General features: G+C 38.3%; 1 protein-coding gene and 1 pseudogene across 11 annotated transcripts in view; one reads left to right on the top strand and one right to left on the bottom strand.

Annotated features, from left to right (window-relative positions):
- PDLIM5 (PDZ and LIM domain 5) overlaps window positions 1-19,598 on the top strand; it is a 235,059-nt gene that overhangs the window by 40,461 nt on the left and 175,000 nt on the right. The gene's annotated exons all lie outside the window — the stretch shown is intronic.
- Window positions 7,931-18,332, bottom strand: LOC139436776 (archaemetzincin-2 pseudogene; annotated as a pseudogene).

The following is a 19,598-nucleotide window of genomic DNA, read 5'->3' as shown; positions in this document are numbered from 1 at the left end:
GAGGAGGCTCCATGACATGTCCAGGCTGCTGTGCAAGCTGCATTGCCACTTGGGCCATATGATCCAGCAGATCCCATGGTGCTGCAAGTGTCAGTGGCAAATTGCCATTCAGAGCCTTAGGAAGGTCCCTAAAGGAGAATTACAATGCACATGCTTTGGATTTTGGAGCAAAGCCCTGCCATCTTCTGCAGATAACTAATCTCCTTTTGATAAGTAGCTTTTGGCTGTTACTTGGCCTTAGTAGAGACTGAATGCCTAACCATCATTCACCAAGTTACCACGAGACCTGAGTTGCTTGTCATGAGCTGGGAATTGTCTGACCCACCAAACCATACAGTTAGCATACAAAGCAGCATTCCATTATAAAGTGGACGTGGTTATACGAGATAGGGCTCTAGTGGGTCATGAAGGTACAAGTAAGTTACATGAGGAAGTGACTCAAATGCCCATGGTAACCACTCCTGCCACATTTCTTTCTTTTTCCTAGCCCACAGCTATGGCTTCTTGGGGAGGTCCTTACAGTCAATTTGACTGAGGAAGAGAAAACTCTGGCCTGGTTTACATAATATGCAGGTACCTCCCAAAAGTGGACACCTGTAGCATAGCATGCAGCCCCTTTCTTGGAGTTGAGCAGGACTGGTATTAATTCTTCTTGGAATGTTTGGTAGAGTTCCCCTGTGAAGCCATCTGGTCCTGGGCTTTTCCTTTTTGGGAGATTATTGATGACTAATTCAATCTGTTTAATTGTACTTATCTTTTGAGATCTTCTCTTTCTTCAAGAGTCAGTGTAGGTTGTTTGTGTGTTCTAGGAATTTACCCAATTTTCTGTGCTGTCTAATTTTTTAGCAGACAGTTTTTCATACTATCCTTTTATGATCCTTTTTATTTCTATATATCTATATGTTAAAGAATGAAAGAGGACCCTTGTCTCACACCATATAAAAAAATTAACTCATAATGAATTAAAGAACTAAATATAAGAATCAGAACTTTAATACTTCTGCTAGAAAATATAGGGAAGCATCTTCAGGATCTTTATATTACTGTGGGGTCAGTAAAAATGGCCGCTCTCTCATTTTTTATTTTATTAAAAATTTTGCATCTTCTTTCTTTTTTTTCCTTGTTATTTTTAGGGTAAGGGGTTGTCAATTTTATTGAAGTTTTCAAAGAATCAACTTTTGGTTTTGCTAATTCTTTCCGTTGTTATTTTCTTCTCAATTTCATTTATTTCTGCTCTGATCTTTTTTTCTTTCTGCTTGCTTTGGGATTGGTTTGTACTTTTTCTAATTCCCTCAGGTCTGCAGTTAGATATTTTATTTTATTTATTTTTTTAGTATAAGTATTTGGGCTATAAATTTCCCTCTCAGCACTGCCTTTATGATATCCCATACGTTTTGGTATGTTGTGTTCTCGTTTTTATTTATCTTGAGGTTTTTCCTGATTTCTTTTGTAATTTTTTCTTTAACTGATTATTATAAGAGTATATTGTTTAATCTCCATTTATTTGTGGGTTTTCCCTTTTTCTGTGTATTATTAAATTCCAACTTGATTCCATTATGATCAGAGAATGTGTTATGTATAATTTCAATGTTTTAAAATTTATTTATATCTGACTTATGTCCCACTAGATAGTCTATCTTGGAGAAATATTCATGAACACTTGAGAAGAATGTATATCTTGCTGTTTTGGAGTGTAATGCTGTTTAAATGTCTGTTAGATCTAATTCATTTAGCATATTATTCAGTTTTTCAGTTTCCTTTATTTATACTTGTCCAGATGTTCTGTTTAATCCTAAGAGTGGAGTGTGTTGTGTTGAAGTCTCCAACTGTTATTGGAGAGAGGTTTATTTCTCCCTCCTGTTTTGCTATTGTGTGTCTAATGTATTTTAGGACACCTGTGTTAGGTGCATGAATATTTGTTATTGTTATTTCTTTTGGTGAATTGTCCCTTTTATTAATATATAGTACCTTACTTCATCTCTGATAACAGTTTTGCATTTATAATCTATTTCACCCAGTATTAGTTTTGCTGCATCCACTCTTTCTTGGTTGCTATTACTGTGGAATATTTTTCCAACCTTTCACTTTCAGGCCGATTGTGTCCTTGTGTTTAAGGTGAGTCTCTTGTAAACAACAAATATCTATGGCTCATGTTTTTTTTTAATCCATTCTGTCTATGTCTTCTAATTAGGGAGTTGAATCCATTAACATTCACTATTACTACTCTAAAGGTGTTACTTACTTCATCCATTTTATCCCTTGGCTTTCTGTTGTTATATGGTTACCGGATTTTATTTAGGTTCTTTGCTGTGCTGCAGAAATGAATTTCAAGGGCACGCCGGGTGAGTTAGACCAGTAATTTATTTAGGTAGAGAGGTAAGAGAAATGGGTGAAAATAACAGAGCAGGGGTCGCAGGTAGAGAGGAAGGCGTTGAAGTGTTAAAGTGGGCTGATTTACAAGGTACAGTTCCACATTATAGATTATAAATCCCTAGGTTTACTTGCGTGGCCATGTGGCAAAGGAAGAATGGCAATAGCGGTGCGCAGAGGGCAGGAATGGGTCCAGAGCCAAGAGAGTGGAGTGCGAAAGCACACTTAGGCTCTGTACCTGCCTTTTTAAACTGTTTATTCTACCCCTTTGCTAATGGCAGGGGAGGGGTTCCAGCTATTTGCCGTTTTGATTGATTATCCCACCCTTCAGTTCCCCATGAGGGCCCAATGATAAAGTCCTTGGCGAAAATCTGGGGCTTCTCCTGTCCTCCAGAAGAAGACTTTGTTTTGAATAGCAGAATCTTGGGGGTGGAGGGTCTTCCAGCAGCCATCTTGGGGGTTATTGATGTCCATGTGGACTTCTTGCCAGGTTCCAGATACATTTATTGCTTTCATATCTTACTAGCCTGCTTCAATATCTTACTATTGTCTGTCTTTTAACCCTTTCAATTTCTCTTCCTTATTCTTTATTTCTACACTCTTCTCTAGGACTCAGTTCCTTGTCTTTTCTTATCAGGCTGTAATACACCCTTTAATTATCTCCTGTAGATTCAGTCTCTTGGTAACATACTCTCAGGTATTGTTTGTTGGTAAAGATTTAAAATTCATCTTCATTTCTAAAGGATGGTTTTACCAGATAAAGGATTCTTGGCCGGCAGTTTTTTCTTTAAGTACCTTAATTATATAGCCTTCTTACCTCCATGGTTTCTGAAAAGAGATTGGCACTTAGTCTTATTATGCCTCCCTAGTAAGAAATACATTGCTTTTCTCTTGCTACTCTCAAAATCCTCTCTTTATCTTTGGCCTTTGACAATCTGAATAGTAGACGTCTAAAAGTAGGCCTGATAGGATATATTCTGTTTGGTGTACATTGTTCTTCCTGGATATTGATATCCATGTCTTTCATAAGGGTTGGAAAATTTTCAGTCAGTATTTACACAGATATTCTTTCTACCCCTTTTCTGTTCTCTTTTCCTTCTGGGACAACAATAATGTGTTTATTTTTGTGTTTTGTGTTGTCATTCAGTTCCCTGAGACCCTGTTCAATTTTTTGCATTCTTTTCTTTGTCTCTTCTCCTGTCTTTTCAATTTCAAATGTCCTATCTTTGAATTCACTTGTGTGTTCTTCTAATATTTCAGATCTGGTGCTCTATGTCTCTAATATATTTTTTTCCTGTAGGTATTTTTAAACTCATCCATTGTGTCTATCATTCCCATAAGATCTGTTACCTTTTTTGCAGGCATGCAGATTGTTCCTTGTGCTCACGCAGTGTCATCTCAATATCCTTTATCTCTTTAGTCATAGTTTCTTTCATTTTCTTAAATTGATTAAGAAGGTTTGTTTGAACATTTATTATTTGTCTCATCTAGATTCTTGGCTTGTTCCTTTGAGTGGACCATATCTTCCTATTTCTTAGTGTGAGTTATCTTTTGTTGAAACATAGACATGTGCTTAAGTTGATGATTTTGCTCTGTTGACCAGTTTCTCTCTCTTGCCTAATGGTTTTATTTCACAGCTCTTTGATTTTTAGTTTACTTTTTCGCCAAAACTTTAATATTGCCCTGTTTAAGTAGTCAAACTGTGATGGGAAGTTGCTAATGGGGCCTGACCAGGTATACTGGGCCTGGGAAAGAATTGGGAGAGACCTGTCTTCCTTTACTATCCCAGTTAGTCAGCAAATGGGGCTCCTTGGCAAACCATTCTACAGAGATGAATCCTTCCATTTTCACTACCTCTTCTGAGCTTGCAAATTTTGATAATTATATTCGCCAAAGGGAAACCACAGTCAGCCCTCTGCTGCACCCTGCCTCTTCCTTGGGAGGACTCTGTCCTTTTCCCTCTCTGTTGGCTGTTCAGTTGCAGGTTTTACAGAGGCAGTTTGTCTCAGGGGTGGGGAATGGGTAGTATTCCCAGCCACAGGATTATCAACTCATGGTTTTCCCTTTGGCCTCTCCTCTCTGAGTCCCCCAGTCCCTGCCAGATGATGCAGGGTCCCCAAAGCAGTCTCTCAGACTACTTCTACACCTTCTCCCCTATTTTCAAGAGAACTATGACATACCCAAGCTATTCGAGGGCAATCTTGGATCATCTCCAATTTCCTCAATTATAAATTGGTATGAGAATGCCTACTACCTAGGGTTTTTGTTAGTTTAAATAAGTTATTTCAGTGTCTTTTTTGGGAAGTTTTTGTTTATTTTAGCAATATAAAGCCAGGTACTCTGAACTGTAGACAGATTGACCCATTTTATTTTATAACATTTGCTACAGTAAAACAAAATGTTTGTACTCTAATTGAAATGACTGTGATGTGTAATGACATCTAGGATTTCGTGATTGTGCTAGTTTCTCATGGAGAGAGTACAAGGTATGAATTGTTTTTTTAAGAAGAGGTCTAGACTTCGAGGAATGATGGTGTTGAAGCAGGTAGGCAGGACTCAACTCTCACAAAAACAAGGGGAAAGGGCAAAAAGCTTTCTGAAGGACTGACTTCGGGGGTCAGCAGACCAGGACAACAGGCCTGTGCAACCCCCAAGAGGGTGAGGGATAGAGATGAAGAACCTGAAGCTACAACAGTGAGTTACTAACCCTTGCTGTGGCCAGGAACAGCATGCATCCCCCACCATCTATGTGCACAACCCAGATAAAACCCATGGCTCACTGTAGCCAACTGAGAGAGGAACAGATGTCTTCCTTCCTAGGAAGAGGGGAGGGTGCAGCAGAGGGCTGAAAGTTGTTTTTTTTTTTTTTTTAAAGATTTATTTTTTATTTTTGTCTCTCCCCTTCCTCCCCCCCCCCAATTGTCTGCTTTCTGTATCCATTCGCTGTGTGTTCTTCTATATCTGCTTGTATTCTTGTCAGTAGCACCTGGAATCTGTGTCTGTTTTTGTTGCGTCATCTTGCTGTGTCAGCTCTCGGCCATGCAGCGCCATTCCTGGGCAGGCTGCACTTTTTTCGCACTGGGAGGCTCTCCTTATGGGACGCACTCCTCGTGTGTGGGGCTCCCCTACGCGGGGGACACCCCTGTGTGGTAGGACACTCCTTGCATGCATCAGCACTGTGCACGGGCCAGCTCCACATGGGTCAAGGAGGCTCGGGGTTTGAACCTTGGACCTCCCATGTGGTAGGCGGATGCCCTCTCCATTGGGCCAAGTCCGCTTCCTAAAAGTTGTTTCTCTTTAGTGAATTTGCAAGCCGTGCCTGCTTTGAATCTTGGCTCTGGCTAGATCAGAATCATGGGCAAGTGGACTTTGAAAGAGACACATCTATGGAAAGATTTGCTGATGGGAGTCATCTGCTGGCCAGGAAGCTGCAAGGAGAAACACAGCTTTTTTCCCCTGAACCTCTGGGAGAACATTTGCATTTAGTGAGTCTCTGGTCCATTTTTCATAATTTAATCTGGGCAATTTTAAAGTCTCAGAATAAGTTGAACCAAAAACCAAAGAAGAGCCATGAAACAAGAGCACTAGGCAAGAGAGAGAAATTGACTAAATTCATCAGCATATCAGATACCTAGACATCAGCAAAAAATTATAAATCTTACTAGGAAACAGGAAGAGATGGCCCAGTGAAAGGAACAAACCAAATATCCTGATGAGATATAGAATGTAAGACAACTAATCAGTGATGACCGCACAAATATCCTAAATCAGTTCAAGGAATTGAAGGAAAACATGACTGAAGAGATAAAGGATATTAAGAAGATACTGGGGGGAAGTGGATTTGGCCCAATGGATAGGGCATCTGCTTACCACATGGGAGGTCCAGTGTTCAAACCCCAGGCCTCCTTGACCTGTGTGGAGCTGGCCCATGCGCGGTGCAGATGCATGTAAGGAGTGACCTTCCACACAGGGGTGTCCCCTGTGTAGGGGAGCCCCACACACAAGGAGTGCGCCCATAAGGAGAGCCGCCCAGCGCGAAAGAAAGTGTAGCCTGCCCAAGAATGGCGCCGCACACACAGAGCTGACACAGCAAGATGACGCAACAAAAAGAAACAGATTCCCGGTGCCACTGATAAGGATAGAAGGGGTCACAGAAGAACACGCAGCGAATGGACACAGAGAGCAGACAACTGGGGGCGGGGGAGGGGCGGGAAGGGGAGAGAAATAAATAAAAAAGAAACCTTAAAAAAAAAAAGAAGGTACTGGGTCTGCATAAAGAATAATTTGAAAGCCTGCAAAGAAAAGTAACAGAATTTATGGGAATGAAAGACACAATGGATGAGATTAAAACTACATTGGAGGCATGTAACAGCAGATTTGAATTGCTTGAAGACAGAATTAGTGATTATGAGGACAGATATTTTAACTTGAAAAGACAGGAGAACAAATAGAAAGAAAAAAATGGAGAAAATGAAGCAAGGTCTCACAGATTTGAATGACAATGTGAAACACAGAAACATGCATATTTAGGTGTCCCAGAAGGAGAAGAAAACAATAAGGGCAGAAAGAATATTTCAGGAAATAATGACTGAAAACTTTCCAACCCTTATGAAAGACGTAAATATCAATATCCAAGAAGGACAATATATCCCAAACAGAATTAATCCAAATAGACCTATACTGAGACACCTACCATTCAGAATGACAGAGCTCTGCCAAGTTTCTCCTCCTATGTATTTGCATCCTTCATTTGGCCACCATAAGGATTTCTTTTTATCACCATTTAAAACAGTCTCTGGTGATTGTCCTAAAAAGGTCTGAAAACTTGATTACCTATAACAACTTTGATAACTGACTTGCTTTTTATTTATCAGACAAGCAAGAAAAGTCATTTGAATGTCACTCTAGATTATGTGGAGTTTTATCTCTTTCATATTCTCACTCCATTTTGCTCATTTTTGTTAGCTCTTTAATAACAGGTTGTGATTTTGGCCATCTATGACCAAATTACTTAACACAATTTTATTATATTACTCTTTGGAATGATTAATTACATTTTTCAAAGACAATTTAAGTATCTTATGTAGAAATTACTTAGAATAATCTGAATAATCAGAATTCTTTCTGACCTAGTAGACCTCCTACTCTCCTGTTTCCTTTCTTTTCCATTCTGTTCACAGTCCTATATGGCCTTCAATAATAGGATTAAGACCCATCCCAATTCATTTGGGTCACATGTTAACCAAAGTAACCTCAGCATAAGGATCTATTTACAAGGATTCACCAACAGGAATGTAGTAAGTTTAGGCACATGTTTTTCTGGGGTTCATTGAACCTGTGCAAGGAACATGTTTCCCACCTGTTTCTGAGGTGTGAGGCACTGTACGTCAGCACATTGATTTTTAATTTATGTTTATCTATTTGACCCGTGTAGCTGGATAACTCACAGAATCTAACCAGAGGCTTTTGTTTCTAGAATGAGAGTTTTCTAACTCAAATTATATATGTGTATATGTATATATGTATACACATAATTTATTTTAATTCTGTTTGAAAGTCCTTATTTTTGGAGTACAGCAAGGCATTTTATTATTCACTCTTTCCAGTTCCCTAAAAGCTTCTGCATTGTGGCAGTACACACTATTCTCATGACTATGTTTTGGAGTTACACCAGGTATGCTAGCAGATTCATTATGAATCCAGCTCACTAGCCCTTTGTATTTTTCTATGATCCTGAGTCCAGTAGCACACTGCAACTTGCATAAATAGATGGGGCAAAGCTTTAGTGAGTGCTGGCTATCTTCTTCCATGCGGTTGGATCCTTGCATTTGTCATGAGAGCCACTGCCAGTGTTGCAGTCCAAGTATGTGTCCTGTCTCATAGATAAGCCTTATAGGAACAAAGTAACAAAATACTAGTGATTTCAGGAATAATATAGTTATCAAAGATGAATAGTTATTTGAAGATGTTTTCCACAGCTTCTTCACTCTACATTCCTAGCATGAGCTGTAAAAATCACTGCTATACTTGGCAAAGCTGAAGTTTTGCCTTTTCTGTCAAAGAGGCTTGTTAGTGACAGAATTCCAGGAGACTCTCGGGTAAAGATCAATCATTGTTATTCATAGAACACAGAAGGCATTTTGAGGTTTCTTTTTAAAGAACTTTGGATGTCCCTTGCATGAAATTGTGGGTTATACCCCAGCATCTAAGTTATGCCACAATGCAAGCACTGAGGTCTTTGAAATGAGAGCTGTTTTAAATGTTTGTTCCGAGTGCTGGCCTCTTGCACTCGAACTGTGTTTCTATACAGAACTTTCATCCATCTGTTGGAATGGATCAAACAGGTGTTCCACCATGAGGCTTTAAGGAGGAAGGCTCCCATTGAAGTTTTATCTGTAAAAGGACTGGCATGTCTAAGTCTGGCCTATTGAGCCTCACTGGAGGAGTGGTATGCAGGGCACCTTGACCTGTCACAGCCCTCAACATTGCCTGCCTCCTGGTAGCCCCTGTATCCCAAATAATATTTTGATATTGCATATTATTTCCACCATTGCTTGAAATTTGAGGAAATGGCATATAAAAATTGCCAGGAGAGTATAATAACTAAGATAACCAGGGGGTTTACTAGGTGGATTTTCTTTGGAATGTATTTTTAACTTTTGGGTCGATTTTTGCATATACTGAAGAAATGTTGAGGCAGAATGTTGGTTAGCCAGTGAAATAGAAGGGCAAATGACCTAACTTCTATTGCAGCATTTTTCATTTGTTATTTAAATCTAATCATCATACACGTAGAAAGGGAAGATGTGAAAAGAGAATATAAGGTGCCTAGCATAGTGTCTGGCATGTAATGAATACTTAATAAATCGTAGTTATTCTCATAAATAAAATCCGTTAATTATATATACTTTTAACAGTTAAAAAACAAACATGCTATCTGTACCTTCCTCCCGCCCCACTACACAAAAACACATACATACACAGATATCTTATGTACTGGTATATAGCATGTACTCATTAGCCATTTGTTGAAAGATTGAACCCCGACTCAACTATTCTAAGCTAAAGACTTTTAAGGATACAGTAAAACATTGGGGTTTTCAGCTTTCAATAATGATCAGTAGTTAGTAATACTGATAATTTTTCATCTACACAAGAAAAGTCCTATATAGGTTCTAGATTTACCTGTAACTTCTAGTAGTATATTCTTGTATTCCCTAAGAAAAATGATTTTAGTCTTATCGTTATGTTTGAGTGATTCTGGGCTTTTGGTCTGAAGGGCAGAGATGATTTGATTCATCAGAGCTCTGATGTACTAAGTGGTAAACAGAGGATGAAATAGCAGGTGGTGTGATTCAGGCATACTCTGCCAAGCAAATCAAAATCCTAGCCCTCTTTACTTTCTTACTCCCACCCCAGTGCAGAATTTGCAGAACTGGAAGCTATGACATTACTTAATAGACTTTCCTTTACTGTTGTCAGCACTTTGCCCCCTGCCAAGTTCAGTATTACCCAGAGCTCAGAAACACATAGTGCAACAGAACAAGAATCATTTAGTGTTACTCCAACTTATTTTACTATTAAAAAGAAAAAAATAGTGACACTGATATTAGAACGTTTCCTTTCCTTGCTTGTGATTGTGTGATTTCTGTGGATGGGGGAAGCGTTAAGAGTAAGTCGGTGCTTTGTCACTACAGAAAGTAATTCTAGAAGGGTGCTACCAACATTTTGGTGCTTTCTTGACAAAAGCCAACTAGGCAGCCGGTTTATTGGACAAGAAAAATAAATCTGGGACGACAAGGAAAGGCACAGGAGATCTGTAAGAAGTCTGACCTAAACAAAGATAGCAGGAAGGAGATGGATCCTTAGAAAAAAGAAACTTGGGAAATGGACTTTGGCTCAGTGGTTAGGGCGTCCGTCTACCACATGGGAGGCCTGCGGTTCAAGCCCTGGGCCTCCTTGACCCGTGTGGAGCTGGCCCATGCGCAGTGCTGATGCGCGCAAGGAGTGCCGTGCCACACAGGGGTGTCTCCCGCGTAGGGGAGCCCCACGCGCAAGGAGTGCACCCATAAGGAGGGCCGCCCAGCGCGAAGGAGGGAGCAGCCTGCCGAGGAATGGCGCCGCCCACACTTCCCGTGCCGCTGACGACAACAGGAGCGGACAAAGAAACGACGCAGCAAAAAGACACAGAAAACAGACAACGGGGGGAGGGGAGGGGAATTAAATAAATGAAAATAAATCTTTAAAAAAAAAAGAAAGAAACTTGAGCTCCTTGAGTCTTTATATTGGTTGGCCTTGGTTCTGAAAGGCTGTGGATGTATGAGTGAAGTGTAGACCACATTTCCTTGGTAGGAATGAACTGCAGGTTTCCACATCACTCTTACACGATAGGACAAATTGCATGGTAGAGAAAGCACTGGAAGGAACCAGGAGATGGCAAAAATCAATTTCTTAGAAATAGTGTGGCATTTAGGAGTGAAGCCTGGAAAATATAAGCAATCTGTTCTAAGCAATGAAAATTTTAAAGGAGTTTACAGTAGTTGATGTCAAAGCATTGTAGAAATTTAGGTTCTTATAGAAGTTATTTTTCTGGTAACATATTGTGACCTGTTTTCAATGGCTTTTGCGAGCCTTGGCTCCCAGTTTCCCTGCCACTTTTTCCTTATATTTTAGGTATCTAACTACTTGCCATTCCCTAGAAACGTTAATACTTTCATATTCTCCTTTCACATGCTTTTTGCCTTTGTCTAGATGTTTTAATTTGCTAAATACTGCCAAAGCAATATACCAGAAATGAATTGGTTTTTATGATAGGATTTATAAAAGCTTACAGTTCTGAGGCTGTGGAAGTATCCAAATCAAGGCATTATCAGAGATGAGTTCTTACCTAGCTACAGCTGTAGGCGATCGGACACATGGCAGGGCATAGTGGCAGCATCTGCTGGATTGATAGAACAGTGGAATGGCCTTTTGAAGATTCAATTATGGCCCCAACTAGGTGGCAGTACCTTTTAGGGCTGGAGCAGTGTTCTTTAGGAGGCTCTGTATGCTCTAAATCAGTGTCCACTCTATGGTGCTGTTTTCCCAAAGCCAGGATTTACAGGTCCAGGAACCAAGGGGTAGAGATGGGTGTGGCGCCATTCACTATTATCCCTAGTGATCCACTGGAAAAAATTTTGCTTCCTGTCCCTGCAACCTTAAGCTTTGCTAGTCTACAGGTCTTAGTTCCAAAAGAAGAGTACTTCTGCCAGGGAACACAATGATTTCATTGAACTGGAAGTTAACACTGCTACCTGGCCATTTTGGGTACCTCATGCCTCTAAAGCAACAGGCAAAGAAGGGACTTACTGTACTGGCTGGGGTGACCAATCCTGGCTATCAGTGGTGGAGGTCGGGGAGGGGAATAGGACTGCACCTACACAATGAAGGTAAACAAGAGTTTCCCTGGCCTGGAGGATCCCTAGGGTGTCTCTTAGTACTACCATGTCCTGTGATTAAAGTCAATGGATAACTGCCACAACCCGATCCAGGCAAGAAACCTCAGGAATGAAGGTTTGGGTCACCCCACCAGATGAAGAACCATGGTCAGCTGAGATGTTTGCTGAGGGTAAAGGGAACATGGATTAGGTAGTGGAGGAAGGTAGTCATAAGTTCAGGCTTTGACCACGTGACCAGTTATGAAACCGGACTGTAATGGCTGTGACCATTTCTTCCTTGTTTTGTTATGTTTGAACAGATACATAAATATATTTTTTCTCCTATCTTCTCCCCTTATCATATGACATAAGTTTTATCATTTCATGTCATGATATTTAAGTTATAGGGTATCAATTTTAACTGTCAGTATTACCCAAGGACTCCTATTCTGGAGAGATATAATGTGTTTCTGATTGTACACAGGGCAGTTGAGTATTGTTTGGTGAAAAAAATGTCTTTTGTTGTTTTTATTTAGAAATTAAGTATGGTTTAAGAGGATGTATATGGCTGCCAAGTTGATAAGGGTTGGCCTGTAATGGTTAGGCTCATGTGTCAACTTGGCCAGGTAATGGTGCTTGGTTATTGGGTCAAGCAAGCCCTGGTGTAATTGTTACTGGGAGTACATTTTGTGGGCTAAAATCATTTATAAGTTGATTGCATCTATGGATGATTATATCTATAATCAACTGAGGAGATTGCTTCAGCAGTGAGAAAAGTCTTATCCAATTGGTTGAAGGCTTTAAAAGAAAAAGTGATGATTTCAGCAGAGAGAAGAGAGAATTCATGTCTCTACTTCAGCCAGCCAACTTCTGGATAAGTTGTTGAAAACTTACATCAGAGTTCCCAGCTTGCAGTCTGCCCTATAGAATTTGAACTTGTGAATTCCCATAGTTGCATGAGACAATTTTATAAAATTTCATAATATTTACAGATTCCTCCTTTTGGTTCTATTTCCCTAGAAAACCCTGAGTAATACACTGTAATATGAGTCTTCCATTTTTTTGTTTCCGCAAACTCCAGCCCATATTTCAGCACTCAGGGAAACTGTCATTTTCTTTGAGAAAACTTCTTCAAACCACCTGGGCATATTAGTTGTTCCAGTCTTCGTGTTAGTGGTAACTTTTATACATTTCATCATTACTCTGTAGTATCCCAGAGAATCCTTTACCTTTGCTTGCCATCGTATCTGGAGTGCTTTCCATTATATATTGGCCTGGCTCTAACCCTTACTTAATTCTAGTCTTTACTGACACAGCCCTGACTTAAAACAAAATCGCCTGGCATTTTCTATCCCATATCTCTGCTCTGTTTTTCTTGTAACAGTTATCACTTATTGACATTATAGTGTGTGTTTTTGTTTATTTGTTGATTTTTCTCTTTTTCCCTTATTAGATTTAAATTATTGAGGGGAAAGGCTTCATTTTGTTCACTGATGTATCATCAGTACCCAGAATAGTGCTTGGCACATAGTAGATACTCAGCCAGTATTTGTTAAATGATAGTATTAATGAATGTTGTTTTTCACTAGCCTAATTTATTCATTTTTATAGCCATCAGCATCTGTAATGGGTAATCAATCAGTAAATTTATAGTGAACAAGTAAATGCATAATTTGGCATCAAATGCCAGAGGGTATAAAATAGGAAAATCATTTGAAATCTGAAGAAGAAAAGTTAAATTTCTCTCTTCTTCTAAGTTAGCTTTGAAACCCAGTCTTTTGGGCTTCTAATCTTGATGTGGTTTTAGGTCCTTGAAAAGCACCCATGTTTACCATAAGCTACTAGAAGAGACAAAATCTGTTGAAGTATATCTGTTTAACCATAAATTCTGTGGTTTTTAATTTCTTGTTTAATAAGGCTTTTTTTGGTCTATGTCTTCATGTTTGGAATGGTTCCCCAATCTGCATTTTTGTTATTTTCTTAATCTCTTTATCTTCTGGTGCTTTGTTTACCATGCTATTTATGTTTTCCTATGTATTGAATTTCTGCACTGAAGCCCATATCTTTTACTAACTTCCAGTTTGACTTCTGAGTGTCCAGACTTATTTTGATTCATGTTCATATGGTAGTCTTAATTCTGTTGCTATTTTAATCCATTTTGCTATGATCTTATTTTCTCTGTCATAGACCCAGAGCTGGTTTTAACCATTCCATGTTTATTGCAGGAATTCTCCCAAACATCTTAATGTCTTGTGATAGGAAATAAGAATAACACATAAGAAGTAATGGGACAATAACAGTGCCCAAATAAGTAATAGGTACTAATTATAATAATTGATGAATGTTTTAGTGCCCAAATAAGTAATAAGTACTAATTATAATAAACTGACGAGATTTAATCATGAGAGATTAGTAATAACTGCTTATATTTTAAGATACTTATTCATAATAATGGTTAACTGATGGAATATAGGAGATTAATAACTATATTTTAATATTATTTATTCATAATACCAGTTAATATTTTCTGAGATATCATGAGAGATTATAAAGTCCATGGAAATATTTATTATATTTTAGAGTTGACAAGGACCTTAAAACCTTTGATCCAACAGTCTTGTACAGCTGACCAGAATGAGGCTAGAGACACAAATGTTTGCCCAAGATCACAAAATTTGTTAGTGTTGATGCTAGAATTACCCTTAGGTTTCTTTTAACATATGAAGGGTTGCAAGTGTATAGAGTAACAGGCGCTTTCATACAGTTTATGGAATTATAAATGGCCACAGATATTCTGGCTAGCAGTTTAGTATCATAAATCAACAATTTTAATGTGCATACCCTTCTAAAAACAATTACTAAAGAAGTCAGACTAGTTTGCCATTATAAATGTGCAATATTATTCATCTCTTTGTTTTATATAAAGGCAAAAAAAATTGGTAATGACTAATATTAAACAATATCTTATTCATTAAATACTTTAAATTCCTGTGAGATAATTCAACATGTTTGTATATTATATGCATATTACAGTCCGTATACAATGGACCTAAAAAGAAAAAATATAGTCATTGCTTACCAGGAGCATACTCCTTAAATAGGGATGTGGTGTACAGACCAGCACACTGTCTTTTTTAAAGTTTCTTTTTCCTAGTAATTTCTTTACTATAGTTTCCTAAAGAATTGATACATGACAGATTTGGAAGGAAAAACTAGTCCTTTACCACAGATAGTTTGAGGAACACTACTTTATGGCTACATGTGAAGAATAATAATATAAAACAGTAGATATGGGAAAGGGCCTTTTCCTGTTCTTTTATATCTTCTTTCAGAAGTGAAATTAGTGCCTTATTGGAATGGACCCTTATTAAATGTTTGTGATTTACATGATGAAGATTATAAAGTTTTAAAATATTGATTCTCTGTTTGTTAAGCCACACTTAACCTGCCATTTGCATGTGAAATCATGATTTTGCACCAAAGTAACCTCAAATTTTAAAAGGGCTTGTTCACATAAGACATCCAGGCCAGAGATTGTCATTTTAAGTGTAGTTGAGTAGCATTTGCACACTAGTTAAGGTACCAACACTATTTAACAGTAAGTAGTCCAAGCCAGAACAACATTAAGTGCTGAGTGTAATACTTTAGAGTAGATTAATAAGCACAGGAGTGAGAGTAAACAAATTGGGATTTGAAATAATACTTGAAGGGTATGTTCAGAGAAAAAATCAGCGCTTCTCAAATTTTCTTTACTCTTGCTCATTTTATTAGCCCCCTCAAGAGGCTAAAAACTTCACCTGTATTTTGTTAATTTGTAATGTATGATAGTGATTGATTAGGACTTTTTGCTCTAGGAATACTTGTTCTGTGAAAATTTCCTGCTTTAGATGAAATGTTAAAGAATTCTTGTGGCTTGGGCAGGAGAGAGTGGGTACAAAAAGTCACATTTTCTGGTGCCCTGGGAAATGTGTGGGAGTTATCTAGACATTTTTAAACATAGGTTCATATGTCTGGATCCAATTTTTTTTTCCTACTAGAACTAGTACATACTGGCAAATACATTTTAAAACAAAAGATTGCTCATTAATTAGATTTTTTAAAGAATCATTTTCTCAGTGTTTTCACCTGCCTCAAAGAAAATACTGTTGATCAGATTCACATTATTTTATTAGTTTATTTCTGCAAATTTTGGTCACATCACTCTTAGAAAAACAGCAGCTTTTATTTCCCATAGTATTGTTCCCATGGTTTTTGGACATGGGAAATTTTTGTTAGTTTCTATAGCCGTCATGTTTATATGTTCCTTTTTTACATTTACTAAGTCTGATGGCATTCCTGTCATACCCATGGTATTAGGGTCATGTGTTTCCAAGCATTCCGTATTTGTGGAAAATATGCAGGAGGTTGAAAACTTGAACTTGGGTAGTGGCTCATTATATAGGTACATGTCTCCTATTTGTTACCCATACTAGGATACAGGATAATTACCAAAGTAAATTTCTTTTGAACCACCATAAATTGTTCTATTTAGTGAGCATCTAACTATTAAAATGGTTTTATTCTCTATAAGACTGATTTCTTTTCTTTTTAAAGATTTATTTATTTTCACACCCCCCGTCCCCTCCCGCCCCATTGTCTGTTCTCTGTGTCTATTTGCTGCATCGTCATCTTTGTCCTCTTTTGTTGTTGTCGGCTGGCACTGGAATCTGTGTTTCTTTTTGTGGCGTCATCTTGTTGTGTCAGCTCTCTGTGTGGGTGGCGCCATTCCTGGGCAGGCTGCACTTTCTTTCGCGCTGGGCAGCTATCCTTACGGGGCGCACTCCTTGCGCGTGGGGCTCCCCTACGCGGGGGACAACCCTGCGTAGCAGGGCACTCCTTGCGCGTATCAGCACTGCACATGGGCCAGCTCCACACGGGTCAAGGAGGCCTGGGGTTTGAACCACGGACCTCCCCTGTGGTAGGCGGATACCCTAACCACGGGGCCAAGTCCGCTTCCCTATAAGACTGATTTCTATAATGTACTTGTGGGTATATGTTTCAGTACATGAATTCTATTGTTAATATCTCTTTTCTGAAGTTTATTATTGCTGGTGTTTTTCCAGGATGAGGCAAATAAGGTTTTTGTGTGCATCTGGAACATTTCCTATGGTTTAGAATGATAAATTTCATTAAGAATTATAGGACAATGTTGGAGTCTCTGCTAGAGCTAAACATTTTGTCTTATTATGAAAAAACAGGGTAATACAGAATCTGTATTTAAAGTTCATTTTAAAGAAAAATCTTAAATCATTAGATTTATTTAAAATTGTAATGCCATAATGGGTGATAACTTTTTAAAAAATAAACTTTATTTATTTGAAATTGAAATTTATTTGAAATTGAAAGAGGGATTCCCATGCACCCCCCTCCCTCTCTCACATCATTCCCTATTTTTATAAAATGTAGCTGTACAATTTATTATGTTGTATCTGTAAAAGCCACTCATTTAAAAAAATGCACATTTAAAAATTGACTGACTTGTGGTAAGGACTAATCTACCTATAGTAATAATCTAAAAAAAAAAATCATCGTGACTTTTATCAGTATACCACACATCTAACAAATACTGAAGGAGGCAACTACCATTGTTATAACTTTTTTAAAGCCAAAAACTTAAGCACAATTCAGAATTAAAACTTCAGAATGTTCACATTTACTTGCGTTTTTAGCTGAACTTTCAAAGATTCCACATATAACAATCCACAAATTTGAATCAAAATGAATATTAAAAGCCTTTAGCCTTGTGTCAGACTTACTCTACAGAAGCAAGGAAAAAAGAGTGAATAGTAACAGTTGTATATTTCTAGTAGAGAAAGCAATCACTTACTTCCTTTATCATAAAAGTCAGTGAGTCAACATTTTAATAACATAGGCCAAGTTATTTACTATTCAAGAATTTGCTTTTCAGGTTGTGTCTTTAAAAAGTACCCATCCATATATTTGGATTAAATTACATTTATACTTCAAAAACATTTTACTCAGAATTCTAATTTTTAAGTATAAACCATAACTTAACAAAGCATACTCCAAACACTATACAGTAATGCTACCATTTAGATTTATATGCTTCATCTGAAAAACTTATCTTACAAACATGAGTTTTGCTCTCTTTCTCCAGAATAAATGTCCCTATGGCTAGAACTTTAAATGGTAATCAAAAAAGATTCAAATAATTCATGCTATGCATTTTACTTCATTGGGCGTTGATAAAAACAAAACCATCTAGTGTTGGAGCATCGTCTTCCTTCTCAGTTACAGTCGCTACAATCCTAGAAGCAGACACAATAACCGTTTTTTTTTATTTGTTGAAACTGTCTTCTGTTTCTCAGCAATAGTTGCACCAACAGCAACAATCACATCACTTTCAAAGTCATAGTCAGGAATTGACTTTGGTGAGAAATCTGTTACTTCTGGTGATGATTTACTCTTTATCTTCTGTGCCACTTTCTGCTGCTCCTGGAGTGTTCTTGCCCAAGAATGGTCTTCTTTCCGTATTTCAGGGTTCATTGGATAAATTTGAAGGGCTACTTGAGAATTGGTTCATCCATTTTGTCCTTCAGCAGTCTGTTGTCATATTCTGTTGTCTGTCTTCTTATCCTTTAGTTTACCCTTTCTAATACATTGTCGTTTCTAAACTCTAAACCTTTCGCCCTTGTTTTTTCCTTTAAGACTGCAGCACCCCTTTTGGTAACATATTCTATCAGCTTTTGTTTGTCTGTGAAGACTTGGATTCACCCATAATTTTGAAGGACAACTTTGCCAGATACAGAATTCTTGGCTAGCAGTTTTTCGCTTTTAGTACCTTAAGTACATTATACCACTTTCTCCTGTCCTCCATGATTTCTAATGAGAGGTCAACACTTAATCTTATCAAGTTCCCCTTGTACTTGATGCTTTGCTTTTTTCTCTTGCTGCTTTCAGAAGCTGCTCTTTTTTTTCCCTTAAGATTTATTATTTATTTCTCTCCCCTTCCCCCTTCCCCCTGTTGTCTGCTCTCTCTATTTGCTGTGTGTTGTTCTGTGTCCACTTGTATTCTTGTCACTGACACTGGGAATCTGTGTCTCTTTTTGTTACGTCATCTTGCGGCGTCAGCCTTCCATGTGTGCGGCGCCATTCCTGGGCAGGCTGCACTTTTTCTCATGCGGGGTGGCTCTCCTTACGGGGCGCACTCCTTGGACATGGGGCTCTCCTTCATGGGGGACACCCCTGCGTGGCACGGCACTTCTTGTGGACATCAGCACTGTGAATGGGCCAACTCACCACAAGGGTCAGGAGACCCTGGTTTTGAACCCTGACCTCCCATGTGATAGGCAGACACCCTATCCTTTGAGCCAAATCCACTTCCCCAGAATCCTCTTTTTATCTCTGATATTTGTCATTGTGAATAGTATGTGTTTCAGGATAGGTCTATTTGGATTTATTGTTTTTGGCATGCACTATACTTCTTGGATATTGATATTTATGTCCTTCATAAGGTTTGGGAAGTTTTCGGTCATTATTTCCTCAAATATTCTTTCTGCCCCTTTTCCATTCTCTTTTCCTTCTGGGACACCAGTAATATGAATGTTTGTGCCTTTCACGTTGTCATTCAGTGCCCTGAGACTCCGTTCCATTTTTTCCATTCTCTTCTCTTTCTATTCTCCTGTCTTTTCCAGTTCAGATGTTCCGTTTTCAGAATCACTAATTCTGTTTTCAAGCAATTCAAATCTGTTCTGTATGCCTCTAATGTATTTTTAATCTCATCTGTCATGTCTTTCATTCCCATAAGCTCTA

Source organism: Dasypus novemcinctus, chromosome 1, assembly GCF_030445035.2.
Source record: "Dasypus novemcinctus isolate mDasNov1 chromosome 1, mDasNov1.1.hap2, whole genome shotgun sequence".
NCBI lineage: Eukaryota > Metazoa > Chordata > Mammalia > Cingulata > Dasypodidae > Dasypus > Dasypus novemcinctus.
This window is presented reverse-complemented; position numbering and strand designations above follow the sequence as displayed.